Source organism: Mesoplodon densirostris, chromosome 3, assembly GCF_025265405.1.
Source record: "Mesoplodon densirostris isolate mMesDen1 chromosome 3, mMesDen1 primary haplotype, whole genome shotgun sequence".
Taxonomy (NCBI): Eukaryota; Metazoa; Chordata; class Mammalia; order Artiodactyla; family Ziphiidae; genus Mesoplodon; species Mesoplodon densirostris.
Genome location: NC_082663.1, coordinates 97,979,169 through 97,996,715, shown reverse-complemented (window position 1 = coordinate 97,996,715; position 17,547 = coordinate 97,979,169).

The window sequence follows — 17,547 nt, the reverse complement described above, 5'->3', positions numbered from 1 at the left end:
TAGATTTTGCAAGGTTTAGCAAAGATGAATTCTATTTCCAATTTTTTATGCTGAGGATATTGCTTTTACCTGAACCAGACAGAGAGCCAAGAGTAGGAATCATCACAGAATACAATGTGTCCTGGACAACAAATCGTCCAGTCTACCATATCCATAGGTTATGGATTAGCCCTCCCCACGTGGCATCCAGAGGTAAAATTTATTTTTGCCCAGTGGGCTGCCTAGTTCCCTAACAGAGGATAAAATATTTACCTTTGGATTGGCATAAGAAATAGAGGCACCTTTATAAACACTGACCCTTCAGAAGTGCCTATCCTTTTTTTTTTTTTTTTTTTTTTTTTTTTTTTTTGCGGTATGCGGGCCTCTCACTGTTGCGGCCTCCCCCGTTGCGGAGCACAGGCTCCGGACGCGCAGGCTCCGGACGCGCAGGCTCAGCGGCCATGGCTCACGGGCCCAGCCGCCCCGCGGCATATGGGATCCTCCCAGACCGGGGCACGAACCCGTATCCCCTGCATCGGCAGGTGGACTCTCAACCACTTGCGCCACCAGGGAGGCCCGCCTATCCTTTCTTACTTCAAAACCTAAACCTGTATGATATAAAGGGCTAGGCTGCCATTCAAGCTCAGCCAGTATACAAGCTGAGTCCTGGATGATGGTGAGTTCTCCATGGGCTTCAAGTCCAACAGTCTTAAAACTCTTGACAGCCGGCAGCTGGAAGCCCTGTTGTTCCATTACTAAGTGCCACCAGCCCACACGATCCTAACCAAAGGAGATGCCATCTAACAATGCGGCGTGCATGACAAATAGATCTGTGGGGTCATGCTAAGCAGCACGTTTCACACATCCCCAATTAGGAGGGAAGAGAGAAAGAACTAAGCAACAGAGAAACAAAGTCTGAGGCCATAACAGCAAGTTGCAGGTGAAAAGAGCCTTACAATAAAGAAGATGCTACATTTTTTGCAATATAATTAGGCCTTTTAGAACTATGAGAGACCTGAGAGAGTTTCCTGGAGAGGTCTAAAGGTTGGAGTGTCTTAGATTTCAGTCTTCTGCCCTCTTCTCTTCTCCATCTCCACTCTCTCTCCCTAGGTGATCTCAGCCCATTTCATTCTCTTAAATATCATCTGTATGTCAGCCACTCCCAAATTTATATCACTCTGACCTTTCCCCGATTTATATGTCAAATTTCCTACTTGACATCTCCACTTGTATGTCTAAAACAAACCTCTCTATCACCCCAGCCTCTTTTTTCCCCAACCCCAGTTAATTCAATAAAACTACCCCATTTATCCAGTAGCTCAAATATAAAACTAGGCTTCATCCTTGATTCTTCCTCTTCCATCACCCCACTTATTTACTCCATCAGCAAGTCTTGTTGCATTTATCCACAAAATGTATCTTTTTTTCCTATTTCTTTGCATCTATATTGTCATCACTGTTATCTCACTGGATCCTTAGAAAACCCTCTCAACTCGTCTCCCTGTTTCTATACTCCATCAACAGCTAAAGGAACCATTTAATGCACATAGGATATTACAATTCCCTGACTGAAATAAAGTGCTTTCTCATTTGTTTTCATGATAGAGTCCAACTTGAACATGGCATAAAGCCTACTGCTGACCTGGTCCCTGTATATCCTATCTCAGATTTTAGCTCCACCACACCCCGCCCCCCTCATTCACACTCTGGCCACACTGGCCTTCTTTCTCTTCCTGAAACAAACTAAGCTTATTCCTCCCTCAAGGTCTTTCAGACCCAGCTTAAAAAGTCACCTCTTCAGTGACACCTACATGTCTACCCGCACTGAATGGTGATATCCACAGGCCTGCCAAGGGCCATCATGGTACCCTGCTTATGTTCTTCTTATCATTCATCCATCCTCAAAGTTACCTTGTTTATTTGTTTACTTGCCTTTTCTTCTCTCTCTACTAGAATATAAGCTTCAGGAGAGCAGTGACTTTGTTTTGCTTTATTATCTCACTATTTTGTCCCCAGTGAGTGGCACATAGTAGATGCTCAATGACTACTTTTTTTAAAAAGACTCATCTATTTCAGTGGTGTTTTAAGATACCTTCTTTGGAGTCCTGGGGCTAGCTAAAGTTCTTCAGTGGCAGAGGAAAGGTGAGGAAAGAGGCAGAGGGAAGGTGAGGAAAGATGCAGAGGGCAAAACCGTGCTGGCTAAGTTTGAAGCCTTCCACTGATTCAATTGGAATACTTCTGCTTTTATCTGTTTATGCAGTGGGCTCCATATAAGACCTTATTGTTTAAAAATGTATGCTATTCAAAGCATTTTATAACTAGTAGTCCTTTGCCATCATCTTGATACATGAGCTTCTTGTCTGTGGCCTCAAATTATGTTGGTTCAGACCCCAACCAAAATCCCCTGACAAGGATGCACAGTCTCTGCACTCCATCGAGTGTGTTCCACATATCTAAGTCCAAAATGCAGCTGTTGTTTCTCCCTGCTATTAAATAATAAAATCACACTTTCCTTGTTACTGTAAAAAAACAACACACTGTCCAGTCTGCTGGATTTTCTCCTAAAGCCACTAAGAAAACTTAATTTGAAATGACAGAACTGGTGATCTAAACCAAATCCTAGTTAGCTATTTACGCATGGTTTTCTAAGCAATAGTTCAGACTAAAGGAAGAAATCAAGTGAGATTTTCTTCACATGTAATGTCTTCCCTGCAAATCAAGCTGTCAAGTGATATAATATACCTCATAGCTACAATGTAGAATAAATGTCAAACAGATTGTAAATTATGATAATCGTTTTTACAAACCAATATACAAGGATTAATTCAAAAGTATTAACTTTAGCCTAATCCATAAAGGCATTTATGAATATAAGATAATAAAATATATGTCCCCTGCTCTATAATACTTAGTCTTGAAAGGGTTTATTACAGTAGGAAGTGTTAAACTATCAATCTCTCCCTATTAAGCTTATTAAGGATTAAAATTTACTCCATTTCCTAAAATACAACAAATTGCATGAATGCCACAAAGCATATTCTGCATGAGGCAGATTTGAAATAATGCTTAAATCTGGAAAACTCAATTTATGGTCGGTCAAACTCAGCTCTAGGAAAATATATGCAATATTCAAATATGGGAAGTAGCCTCCAATAGAAATGTTAATAAAAACTGTTATAAATAAATAAATAAACTATAAGAAGAGATAATATTGAAGAATAAAAACAGAAACTGTGATGCACTGGAAGCAGCATCTTGGAAGTTAGAAGTCTTGCATTCTTGTACAGTTGGTAATCAAAGGACAGGTGATTTTGATGTCTCTGTCTCAATTTCCCTATCTGTAACTTAACTACATATTGAACAGTTGATGGCTGCCTTCATGTCATCCATTTTCCTCTTCTTTTCATTGAGGAACCATCCAATGCCATCCTCCTCACTGAGGTCTAGATGGGGCAGATTCTGCCTACATTCCAGGGGTGGACCTTTGATGACTTAGGTCAATGAGCACATTCCATCCCCTAGTCACAGCTATTGGTTGAAAAATGGGTCCAAACCCCAGTTACAGCCAATGAGCCATGGGGAGATGTTTGCCAGAGTTTCTGGTATCTTAACTCCCTCTCTGTTCTACAGTGACCAGAACGGAAGCCCTCTCTTCTTCTAGGTGGCGTGGTATTAAAATATAAAATATATATAAAATTAAAATATAAAACTGTGACAGTCAATGCTGCTACAAAGAAGCCAGCCTGAAGACAAAGATGAAGGTGGCCTTCAAAACTGAGAAGAGTCCAGAGACTCACAGAGATGAGGCTGAAACCTCGTGATAATGATGATATCATGATAATATCCTGAGCCTCTTCATATAAATATGCCTGATACCAGTCTACACCTCGTATTTTCAGTTATGGAGCCAATAAAATTCCTTTGCTGATTAAGCAAACCAAAATCCAACCTCAAATGGTTTAAAGTATAACATATACAGAACTGCTCATATCTGAGGCCATTATTTTTAGCAGCAACTGCTGGGTGCTATGTAAGAGTCAGTACCCCCTTCTTCCTTGCTCAGTCTGTGTCTCAGTATTGCTAGACACGATCATGTGATTCAGACAAGGCTGACCCCCATCCCCAGTTGGGGCTGGGGGTGGGGACTGGTTAATCTAAACCAATCATTCCATCCAATGCTTCTTGCCAGTGGTTTTCAAAAGGGGAAATACATAAGGAGAATCTTATTAGGGATGAGATTAAGATTTTAGGGAATGGCTTTTAGACCTTAAAAAGAGACAGGAGGACACTGCTGTATAAGGCATCTACTATGGACTGAAGGTTTTTTCTCCTCTCCCAACATTCATATGTTGAGTTTATATTTGTATGTGATTGTATTTGGAAGTAGGGCCTCTGGGAGGTGATAAGACCATGAGGGTGGAGCTTTCACAAGGGAGTCTAGGATCTTCATAAAGGAGCCCTGAGAGAGACCCCCTGCTCCTTCCACCATGTGAGGACACAACAAGATATCCACAGTCTGCAACCCACAAGAGGGCTCTCACCAGACAGAATCTGTTGGCATCTTAATTTTGGACTTCAGAATTATGGGAAATAAACTTTGTTGTTTATAAACCACCCAGTTTGTGGTATCTTGTTATAGCAGCCAGCACAGAATCAGACAGCATCAAACTCCTGGAGAGATGCAGCCATATTTGACCATGAGGGGAGCTAGCTGGCAAGCTAAAGGTGGGAAGATTTTATATAAGGGAAGTGCCAGGATCCATGATCATGCCACTGAACTACTGAGTTAGCTAATCCTGTAGCTACCCTACTCCTCGACTTCTTGTTAGTTAAGATGATAAATCTCCTCATCTTAAAGCCACTGGGAACTGGGGTTTCTATTACCTGCAGATGAAAGCACCTGAACTGACATACCATGCTAGTTCTCACATATTTAAAATAGTCAAACCTCACAATAGTATAGCGCATTGCACTTTAAAAAAAAATTGTTTTTAGAAACATTACCTCATTACTCTCAAACATTTTCTTTCAGGATAGGGACCTTCAATCGTTTTCTACTGATTAGGAAAACAAAGACTTGAAAGTTTCCTTAATATTCCAAAGCTTTCTAACCCCTAATTTAGCATTGTTTCCACGTCAAATTATGAAATTATAAGCACATCTTACCATAAAATCAAACATTTAAATATACTTATTTCTCACCAATCACAAATAAATGGTGGGATAGTTGTCACAAAATTCTTAAACACAAACAGTGATAAATGTCAACTAGAAATTTAATTGAGTAATTCTAAGAACGCCTAAGTACTACTGATCACTGCCTGAGGTAAATTCATGCTGGGCTTGCTAAGAAATTAAAATTTCCAGTTACAAAGAGAAAATTTAGTTGAATACAGCTGTATTCAGAAAGAAAGCAAAATGGATGAGCTTATCATTAATTTTATGGAATGCAAACTTATTCCGATTGTTCAATGTACTTTTATAATATTAAACTGGACTTCCTTTCCTTCTTAAAACAACAACTAGTCAGCTGGTACAGCAATGATTCCCCACAGTATAACAGCACACATTATGGACACTGGTACAAGTGGGTGCTTAGACCTCTCCTCCAGTTACATGTTCATGCGATTGTCTGCTTTGAAGGCAAATGCTGCATCACATTTTCGTTCTGCCGCCCACTCATACGCATGCAGAAATGAAAACACTGCATTGTACAGGGTGGTGTGAGGAAGGTGATGAACTTGTTTGTCTCTGTGCTTTCAATATAGGATAAAAAATGTTTCCTAGTGTTCATCAGTTGCCACAATATCAAAATGTATCCCATGGCTTGGTAGTATGTCCACCTATGTTGTATACAAGTATTACATCATTCTTATCCTTCTTGCAACAAACTCATCTGTTTTGTGGATGTTGTTAAGTTCTACTCTCCGTCAAACTCCTCGTTTAGGACTTTCTAAGTGATTCTACATCCTTATGTCCTTACTTTCTAGGACCCATGGGCTGAATGTGACTCTGTCTTAGTATAGTCATAATATCCAACTTCGGAACTCCCAGGTTTGGGGCAACAGGGAGTGCAAAAACATTAAATTTTTGTAAAAGAGCTTTTTGGCCACAGTAGTTAATCTATAACTTTTTACTTAAGCTACTTCTGTTCAGATTTAGTTTGGAATAAAAAATTTTAAACAGCTGCAAAAAAAAGTAATATTTATCATTTACAAAAGCTGGGCCTTAAATTATCAAAAAATATCTTCTGAATAAATTTCCATGAATTCATTGCCTCAAATCCCACAAGAAAACTGAAAGGCATTTGTTTCTCTCCTTAAAAATCTCCCCCCCTTTTTTTTGTTTGGATGCTCCTTTGGGATGAGCAGGAAGTGTTATTTCACAGGAAGGTGGGACAACTGGCGCAAACCCACAAGAGGATATAATTCAGACAAGAGGGCTGAAGCCCAGTGAAAATCACTAGAAAACCTCACTGAATTCTGAGCACATTGCATTTCTTTCCTTTACTTTTGATCTGTATCTTCTACTTGCACATCACCTAGACTTTATCTCAAAATTTATTCTTTCATAATTATTTTATGACATATATTCTGAACCCAGATTATTGTCTCCCAGAAACTAACCAAATTTCAGAATGCCTGATTGAGGTTCTCTATTTCAGAATGCAGTAGTTATCACCAGAAAGATGGTGTTTTAAAGGATAAATAATATGAGATGTAGCGTCTATAGCCTAAAAAAAAACACCTAGAAATATAAAAATATTTTAACATAAAATATGGTTAATAACATATGCTCTACATATACAAAAATGAGCATGCAAACATAATTAACTGCCATATGTACAGTTATCCACATATTAACTGTATTGTCTATTTCTATATACTATATACATGTTTATACATAAATATATACATAAAGATATACATGTATGCTTTAAAAACGGCAAATTCCAAATCCCAGCTAATGGTATGATTCACCAAATATTATTGGCATCAGGCATTTATACAAAGGAGAGAAAAACTGACTGAATCTTTTCCATCAGTGGAAGCTGTTTCCTGAAAGTAACAGTAAACTGAAACTCCAAGTAATTTAGGCAGTAAAGAAATTTATCTAGCAACAAATATCCCTGACTTTGTTGATTTTGTGACTCAGTGGTGTCATAAAAAGCCCAGGTTGTCTTCCTGTCTCTGGTCTGCCTTTAATAGCATCATGTAGGTCCACTTTTGATTGGGGGATGGAGGCCAGTAGCAATTACAGCAGCATTCAGTGAAGAGAAGAGATTTCCACAGTTATGCAATTAAAGTTTTTCCCTTCAAACTGATTGGGCCAATTTATACTAGTACCCATGCCTGGACTAAAAATAGTTCCAATTAGCTGATTAGCTCTTGCCTAGGTTCTGAAAGAGGTTTGAATTTAGCATCCCTCAAGTCAAATGGGTTGACTGAAAGGTCAAACCTAAAAAAATTGAGGTTCCCTTAGAAAGGAAAAGGTAACTGAATGGTTACTGAGTAGGGAACAAAGAGGGCTCTCTACAATTCCATAAATTAAAAAAAAAGACCCAAAATATGTTAAATGTCATGTATTTAAGTATTATCATCATCATAAACGGTCACGATGACTGACCTGTTCACAATCAGTATTTAAACCATCATTTTCTGAAGCATGACCTGGGAATTAAAAGAGACTAAGTTCCCTTCCCCGTTGCTAGCTGTACCAGCCTGCTCTGTCTCCAAACGGATCGGAAGCAGTGGAACTCAACTCTCTGAGTTACCCCGTGATGAGACGGCAGACCCAGCCCATCACAGAGGGGAGAGGATTGCCTTTGCAGGCACTTTGAGCTGAGTTCAAATCACACATCTCAGGCTCTATGGCCAATGCCTACCAGATTGCCTTTCAGTCTGAGGTCAACCAAATCTGCCTTCCACCACTGTCACCACACACAGAGAAGCACACATCTAAGACCGTGTGGCCATACTACACGAGGCAGGACTGCAGCTCTAGTAAAACTGCTGGCACTAGGATTAAGCAAGATGGGCGCCCCCAGCGCACAATTTAATGAGGCACTTGGGCAACCCTGAGAGTTGTCCTAGGCACCTCTTCTACCTCACCCCCATTCCAGCCCTGGTACACGCCTGTTTTCCCCAGATTCACAGTCAACCACTTGCTTATCACTCGGTCCCATAAGCTTTCAATCCAGTTAAGTCATCCCTGTATTTTCATCTATTCCTTATCTAAGACTACTTTAATTTTATACGTTTTAATTTCTTTTGCTGAACAAAGTAGAACACGTCACTGCTACACGTCGTCACCTCACCCTCACCTCCAGCCCCAGCAAGAGGGTTGAGTGATTATGTGAATGTGTGACTTATTCTTTTTGAAGTGTTTTGTGCTTTGCGGATGAAAGGTGTTTCATGAGTTCAAAGCATTCCCATTATTATTTGTCCATTATTCAGGACAATCAGGGTAATTTGGCAACAGCTTTTCTCCCTGGCAGAAGAAAAGGCTGATTGCAGGGGTTGGGGTGGGAGTTTATGTTCAGTTTATGTGAGGTTAAGGTCACAGGCATTGCACAATAAAAAAGCTCTTTGTTTTATGAATAAATAAAAGATTTCTGATTTATCCCCTTATTTTGGAACACCAGCATACAGTCGGTTTTTAAATGTTTGAAAGACTTCTTTTCCTACAGCATTATAAGAAAAGTTCCTTAAGTTATAAATTTATTATCTGCAGCTTATATTTTGCAGCCATGAATCTTTACTGTCCAAGCAAACTTTGATGCAGATTTTGATATTCATTATAAATTATGTCATCGTCAGTGATTCATTGCATTAAGCTGTATTTGTTGTTTAGAATAATATCATGACTGATATCCACAAGTTAACGCAGGGACACTGGACATCACTAAAAAGAGTGATCAGAATCTCAGGGCTATTTGCTTCCAGTAGAAAATTAAATAGAAATCAGTCACTGGGGAACCTGATTTACTTTACTCACATCCTAGATGTATGTCCAGTAATTCTTCAGCTTGTGCTGACAACTGAAATTCACTGCTACTGCTGGAAATTCAGCTCTCATTTTCCCCAGAAAAAGTTTTCAGGAAGATATATTTCACTCACACACTATCACAAGGAGTTTTGTTGGTGGTGGTTATTTTAAGGTATTTTACTATGCATCTCTGTTATAATTAATTTTCATATAGATACCTTTCTCTTTGAACAGCCTTCTAGTTTTTAGAGGGCGAGTCTTTTCTGTTAAAAATGCTGGCCACGTCACACTTGGAAAAACGCATTGACTTCACTAACATCTGGTCTAAACACTAGGAGGTGTGATAACAGATATTCACACATTGGTCTTGCAAGTTGTCAGCGTGTTATCTACTGCTCTGTCTACTCATGCACAAACAGGGATAATTAGAAGATGAGGGCGTTTCTAACAAAGCTAAAACAAATTGAATTTCTACTTTGTCTAAAGGAGATCAAGTAAACAAGTTTTCAAACAATGTTCCATGACTTTAAGCGCTATTCATGTTATTAAATGAACAGTTTGCCACGCTTATATAACTAGTCTTTGGAAAATAATACAGCAATGTATTCCTTTTATAACATTTATTTCTATAGAAAATAATATATAATAATTTGGCATAATCATAAAGGATAGTATTCCCTCATTCTCAGCCTCACACACACTCAAATAGACACTATATCCTGATACATCACATTCATGCTTAACCATATGTTTACATTCTATCCCAGGCCCATAGGTATGTAAGATTCTTCCCAAAGAGTAAACCATACTTCATCTGAGTTCAAAGTAGGACTCTGTGTCCTACATCTTTTTAATTCTAGCCTCTTGGATGCTAAAAGCCTTTGTGTTCTGTGACCTTCAGCAAGTCTCTGCAATTTATTGTCTCACTGTAGAACACAGCGCTCAACTTCACAGGAGACTACAGATGACAATATGACTCATAAGAGATCTGGAGTTTCAAGATGAAGGATAACAGTGGTGTTTCATTTTTACAACTCCCTGCACGCATTATGTCATAATCCTTCTGATGTCATTACAGAGCCGAATTACTCTGTGGCTAGAAACTAGGTGTGTGCATAACAAAACCTATATTAAAGAGAAAAAAACTATCTCCAAGTTCACTGCCATATAATATTTTACTTCTTTAGTGCAAGACCTGAGAAACTACAACACAACCACCAAACAACGGTTATCCAAAGCTGCCCTCCACTCTCAACTACCCTGCAGCTATGAGAGATGGGCTCCTGACTTGAGATTCCAGAGAGACTCATGTGAAACCCAAATCCTGCAGTGCCCATTCCTTTAAACTTATACGTTATTTGATACCAATTATGGATGTCCTCCTGTTTCTATCAAAAATATAAACTTTTTTTCTTTTTAAATTCACAAATGCTGGGTTCATGGTTACAATCAAGAGCAGCCTTGTTTGACCACTGGTCTTGCCATCTTGCGGCAGCCAGGAAGAAGACCAAGATGAATTACATTCAAACCAAAGTCACCACAGTTGAAAGTCATGGCCCAACCTTTCCCTGTAATGGCTAATAGTTTAACCATAGCAAATTACTCATTAGTAAAATGAACAACAGACTTTTAAGTTGGGCTTGGTCAATAATTTATTTCACTTTCATTGTTTAAAAGTGGAGGTGGCTACTTTGTTGCAGCTAATTTGTTTTTTCCCCCCCAGGGCAAAATGGATGCACTCTTCCTTTGTGTTATAAAATTTGAGGCCATGATTATCCTATGTCTTTGCATCGTAGTAAATGCAAACTCTCTTTTAAAGTAAGGTTTGACTATGCCTGCTTGGATTGATTGCCTCTCTTCCCAGCAGAAATACCTGGCCTTCTATTCATATACCTATCTTTCTAGGAATCCTGGATTTTTGCAGAAAGATATCAACTGTACCCCAGATTTGATGATGATTAAAGTTCATGATTCTGCATTTACCTTGCAAAGTTAGGTATACTTGGTTATCTGTTTGAATATGTGGTTTTTGTATACAATAAAAAGACTGATCAGAAGTTTAGTTTTGGTTTAACAATTATTATTAAATTTATTAAAACTAAAAAGTTTAAATCTTCATTCTTCCTTTAGGCTTGTAAATTTACATAACCAATCATACCATCTATTTTTACATCTAGCAGATTTTATCAATTATTTCTAAAAGGGTCTTTAAATATTTTGTTGTATTAACAAACCTAGCTAAAAACGTTTAAGCACCTTAAACAGCATTTATTAAATTTGTGACTTTTCCTTCCTTCTTCAAGTATTTTTTTTCTCTGACTTAATAAAAATGGCCAGTATTTAAATAACTTGTGAACATAATTAAGTTTGTAAATATAGTGACTCTAATATTAATATCCCAACATTGTTTATTCACTTGGTAAAATTTCTTAAATTCATAAGACTGAATCAACCACACAGTTACACATTTTCCATTAGAGTTGCAGGTGCTGCCAGGTTTATGCCATTTTCTCTTACGTATTTATAACTACTAAAAACATCAAATATACAAAATTTTTTAACACAAGATTAGTACTATGATTCTTATTTTTCTTAACCTGATAAAAACATCTTCATTATTATTTTAAATCTAATATTTTTAAATATTTATTTATTTATTTATTTGGCTGCACCAGGCCTTAGTTGCAGCATGCGGGATCTTTAGTTGCTGCATATGGGATCTAGTTCCCTGACCAGGGATCAAACCTGGGCCCCCTGCATTGGGAGCATGGAGTCTTAGCCACTGAACCACCAGGGAAGTCCCTAAATCCAATATTAAACATTTTAACTGAATAGATGTAACAAATATATTAGTTGTAAAGCATAGTTACAAAAATGAATACCTATGAACCTACCACTCAAGTCACAGATACAACACAGTGATCTCTACACTGAAATCTACCTAGGAGTTCCACCCCCATCCCATCACCCTACTTCAGCCCAAACAAACTAAAAAATATTTGAATAGTGATGGTGGCTATCATCCCTTTGCCTATCTTTATGTATATAATATTTTACCACATATGTATATATTTCTAAACAAGATATTCATTTTTCTCTTTTGGGGTCTTATACAATTTTTTAAGTTATTTGTACATCATCCCATGGTTATAAGATGCATTTTCATGGAAGACTCCAGTAAACTATGGCTAAGCAATTCTTATTATTTCCAAACCTAGAGAGAGTCTTATTTCCACCAACTGCTATACTGCAATCTTTTTTATATTCCCTGTATCATGGGTTTCAAAACTTTAAGACGGGTTTGTATCTTAGAGCACATAATGGAATTATGTGAGAATGAGAGAATTCTCTGCTCAGAGAAGTTTGTGACTCTCACCAACATTAATCATTTGATTAGATTTAATATTTTATTTCCTAAAATATGAAAACTTTTGTTTAACTTTAAAGATTTTTGAAATTTATAAGATCATGCTTTATTTCATGTCTAGGGGTATTTGAAATGATATTAGACTCATACTGCAAGATCTCAATTTGCTTTGCTCATTTGGATTCATTTTCCCACACCAAAAAGTCTCATTATACAAGCTTTTAACTTACCCTAACTTTCAATCATAAACAGCTTCTACTATCCATCAATCCAAAATATACTCCACTATTTTACTTAATCCTTACAAGAACAAAATAATTTATTTACATGCATCTAATGTTCTAGATGTTTACTCTTTTTTTGATTCAAAATCAAACCTTTATTTTAAATTATTGATTCAAAAACAAATCTTTATTAAGTCTCCCTTGCATCAGAAGTCTTTCCCACTCTTCATTTATTTTTTTTTTATTTTTTATTTTATTTATTTATTTATTTTATTTTTTTATTTTTTATTAGTTTCTGCTTTATAACAAAGTGAATCAGTCATACATATACATCTGTTCCCACATCCCTTCCCTCATGCATCTCCCTCCCTCCCACCCTCCCCATGATGTTTACTCTTAAAATGAGGTAAGCGGAACCCTGTACCTCCAGGCCCACATTAGTAATTTCCACCTTTACCCTATTTTAACCTAGGAATTGGACAGTTTAAACAGGACCATTTTAGAAACCCAAACATGTATACATAGACCTTCCTTTCATTCCTTTTAAACTCAAGGGTTCTCAAATTTTAGTATGTTTGAGAATTACAGAATAGGCTTGTATATACAAACATGGATATTTTACTTTACAGGAGATTTAAGAGATTTTCAGAAGTCTACGTAACTGTACATGATTTTAGCTATAGGCACTGACTGTAGAACCCAGCCCCTTGCTTAAAGCTGCTATTTTAAGCATCTACTCTTAATTTTTAATTCACTCCTACCAAGTACTTTTCAAGTGCTCAGCTGAGCGAAACAATTTTTGTGAAAAATTACCTGAAGCCTTTCCATTCACTAAAGCAGAGACTTAACTGGGGGAGTTCATGAGTAGTTTTCAGGAGACCTAAAAATGCCCCCAAAGTATATGTAACATTGGATTTCTGTGAATATTTTTCAGGAGAAACAGCTCACTGCTTTAATCAGATTTTATAAGTCAGCACTTCACAACATTTTTTCATGTCATGGTACAAACAGAAAATTAGATTTTTTTGTATAGGATGCTGAGGGATTTGGGGGAATCTAAGCTGCAAATGATTTTAAAATTCATATTTTCTTATATTATGTAATTAAAAGCATGAAATGCAAAGCATTAGAGAAGATAATTATTAGATGTGCATAAAGTGTCTAAATAAAAAAGTTTCAAATATTTAATGAGACTCTTTAGCTTGCTTTTGTGAACACAACTTTTTAATATTCTTAAAATGGCTAGATGCAATTCTCAATTAAAATTTTTAATAGTGATGTATTCAAAATCCTGAGATTCACCATCCATCAGAAAATTTGTACAAATCAGTAACAAAAAGTGTAAAGCCAGTCCAAGATGAAGTAACAGGGACCAGATTCACTTTTCCGCTTGAAAGAAACAATCGTTACACACAAAATATATTAAGGAATAATATCCAAGAAACCGGAAGTCAGGCAACAAGGACAGTGATCGCTGAAAGACAGGCTTACCTAAGCCTACAGCCTTGAAAGAATTTCAGAGGAGAGAAAAAATTTCAGGGTAGAGAGAGGAAACCCAAGTAGTATGCAGACAACTCCCTGAGTTGAGAAGATGAAGATAAGAACTGAGGGAGATCAAGGCAGCTGGAGTTCATAGACAGGCCACCAGAGATAAGACTGTACACAGAGAACCCTGGTAATCTGCAGATGGTCTCACATAGCTACTGAGTGAAGTACTGATCAGCATATGCATGTAAGGAAAACTGTCCTAAGCCAGGAGAAAACCATCTGAAAGAATAAAAGAAAACTAATAATTCACAGGGAATTGGGTAGAATAGTGAAACAAACTCTGACCCCATAATAGGGGACAGTTAGCCCTAGGCTGGCCACTATCCTGGACCCACTTAACAAATCATAAAATCATGACTCAAAAGGATCAAATGTTTCCCAGAAAAAAAGTACAACAAAATTTATATGAATATAAAAATATTCAGCATCTGAAAAATAAAATTAACAAGGTTTGGCATCTAATCCAAGATTACCAGTCATTGAAAGAGGAAGAAAAACACAACCTAGAATGAAAAGATTGATTAATCAGTCAAAATAGACCCAGTACTGACACATATGTTAAAATTCATTGGCAAGAACTTTAGAAGGGTTATAATTGTATTTACATTTTTTTAAAAGTTAAATAGAGACACAGAAGATGTACAAAGCATTAAAATAAAACCACTAGAGACAAAAACTACAGTGTCTGAGAAAAAAAATACACTGGATGGGATTAATGGCAGATTAGCCATTGCAGAATAAAAGATTGGTGAACTATAAAACACAGCAATAGAAATTATTCAAAACAAAACACAGACAAAAAACTAATTTAAAAAGTGAAAAGAAGGGCTTCCCTGGTGGTGCAGTGGTTGGGAGCCCGCCTGCCAATTCAGGGGACATGGGTTCATGCCCCGGTCTGGGAGGATCCCACATGCCATGGAGCGGCTGGGCCCATGGGCCATGGCCACTGGGCCTGCGCATCCGGAGCCTGTGCTCTGCAATGGGAGAGGCCACAGCGGTGAGAGGCCCGCGTACTGAAAAAAAAAAAAGTGAAAAGAACATCAGTGAAAAATGGGGAAATTTTAAGTAACTCAATATATATGTAACTGGAGTCCTTGAATGAGAGCAGAGAGGTGTTAGAAAAAATATTTGAAAAAATAATGGCCTAATATTTCTAAATTTGGCAAAAACTATGAACCTACAGATTCAAGAAACTCAACTATCTCCAAGCACATAAATCACGAAGAAAAAAAATACACCAACAAAATCAAATGGCTCAAAACCAGTTTTAAAAAGATAATCTTAAAAGCAGCCAGGAAAAACAGATATGTTTACTATAGTAGAAAAAATTAGCATGATGTCAGGCATCTTGTCAGAAACAATGGAAGTGAAAACACAATGGAACAACATCCTTTAGTACTGAAAGAAAAAACAAGCTGTCAACATAGAGTCCAGCAACAATGTCATTAAAAACAAAGACTAATTAAAGACATTTTCAGACAGAAAGTTGAAAGAAATCATCACCCTCATCTCACTTAATATAAATGGAAATCCTTTAGGCAGAATGAAAATGATATCAACTGAACTATGAATCTACACTAAGAATTGAAGGACACCATAAATGATAAATATATGGGTAAACATATAAAATTGTTTCCTATCATTTTGATCTAAAAGATAACTGTTTAAATATAAAAACCACAATGGGAGATGGAATTATTCTATTACAAAGTTCTTATACATGAAGTAGTATAATATTGCTTAATAGTAAACTGAAATAAGATAAATATATATACTATAAACCCCAAAGGAATGATTAAAATGTCCAAACAAATGCTTGTAACTAATAACCCTCAAAAAGACACAAATGGAATTATAGAATATATTTGATTAATCACAAATAAGATAGAAAAGGAAAAAAGTGAAGGAAAAACAGATAGGATGAATAAAAAGCCAATACCAGTATGATACAGTTAAATCTTAGCATATCAATAATCATATTAAAAGTAGATGATCGGGCTTCCCCGGTGGCACAGTGGTTGAGAATCCGCCTGCCAATGCAGGGGACACAGGTTCGATCCCTGGTCCGGGAAGATCCCACATGCTGCAGAGCAACTAAGCTCATGTGCCACAACTACTGAGCCCCCGTGCTCCACAATAAGAGAAGCCACTGCAATGAGAAGCCCGCGCACCACAACAAAGAGTAGCCCCCGCTCACCGCAACTAGAGAAAGCCCGCGCGCAGCAACGAAGACCCAACACAGCCAAAAATAAATAAATTAATTAAATAAATGTAAAAAAAAACAATTAAAAAATTTTTTTAAAAAGTAGATGATCTAAACATCCCAATGAGAGACTTTTAGATTGAATAAAAAAGTAAGACCCTATATTCTGCCTACAAGAAATGCACTTTAAATATAAAGACACAAATAGATTAAAAGTAAAAGGATGGAAATACATATATCACATTCCTACTAATAACAAGAAATGTAAGGTAGATATACTAATACTAATAGACCATATTCTAGACCAAAAATCAAATCTCAATGTATGTAAAAGACCTCAAGTCATGTGAAATATGTTCTCTAACCATAATGAAATTATAACAGAAATTAATATCAAAAAGCTCTCTAGAAATCCCTAAATATTTGGAAATTAAATAACACTCCAAAAAAAAAAATCCAGGAGTCAAAGAACAGATTAAAAGTCAATACAGAAAATATTTTGAATGGAATAAAAGTGAAAGCAAAACACATATGAATTTGTGAGATGAACCAAAATACTACTGGGGGGAAATTATAGCACTAGCCTACATTAGAAAAGAAGAAATCGCTCATAGTAATGACCTTAAGTAACTAGAAAAAGGAGAGCAAATTAAACCCCAAGTAAGCGGAAGAAAATAATAAAAATTACTGTGGAAAGCAATGGAATATAAAACAGAAAGCAACAGAAATAATCAATGGAACCAATTTTACTGAGAAGTTCAGTAAAATAAACCTCTAACCAGACTGACCAGGAAAAAAAGAAAGAGGACACAAATTACCAATATCAGAAATGAAAAAGATAATTTCATTACACATTATACAAATGATAAAAAGATGGTAAGTGAATGTTATCAACAACTTATGCCAGTAAACTGAAAAATGTAAATGAAATGGACAAATTTCTGGAAATACACACACTATCAAATTTCATTCAAGAAGAAATAACATAGATAGACCTGTATCTGATTAAGAATGTAGTAAAGGGCCTCCCTGGTGGCGCAGTTGTTGAGAGTCCACCTGCCGATGCAGGGGACACGGGTTCATGCCCTGGTCCGGGAACATCCCACATGCCGCGGAGCGGCTGGGCCCGTGAGCCATGGCCACTGAGCCTGCACGTCCGGAGCCTGTGCTCCGCAACGGGAGAGGTCACAACAGTGAGAGGCCCGCGTACCGCAAAAAAAAAAAAAAAAAAAAAAAAA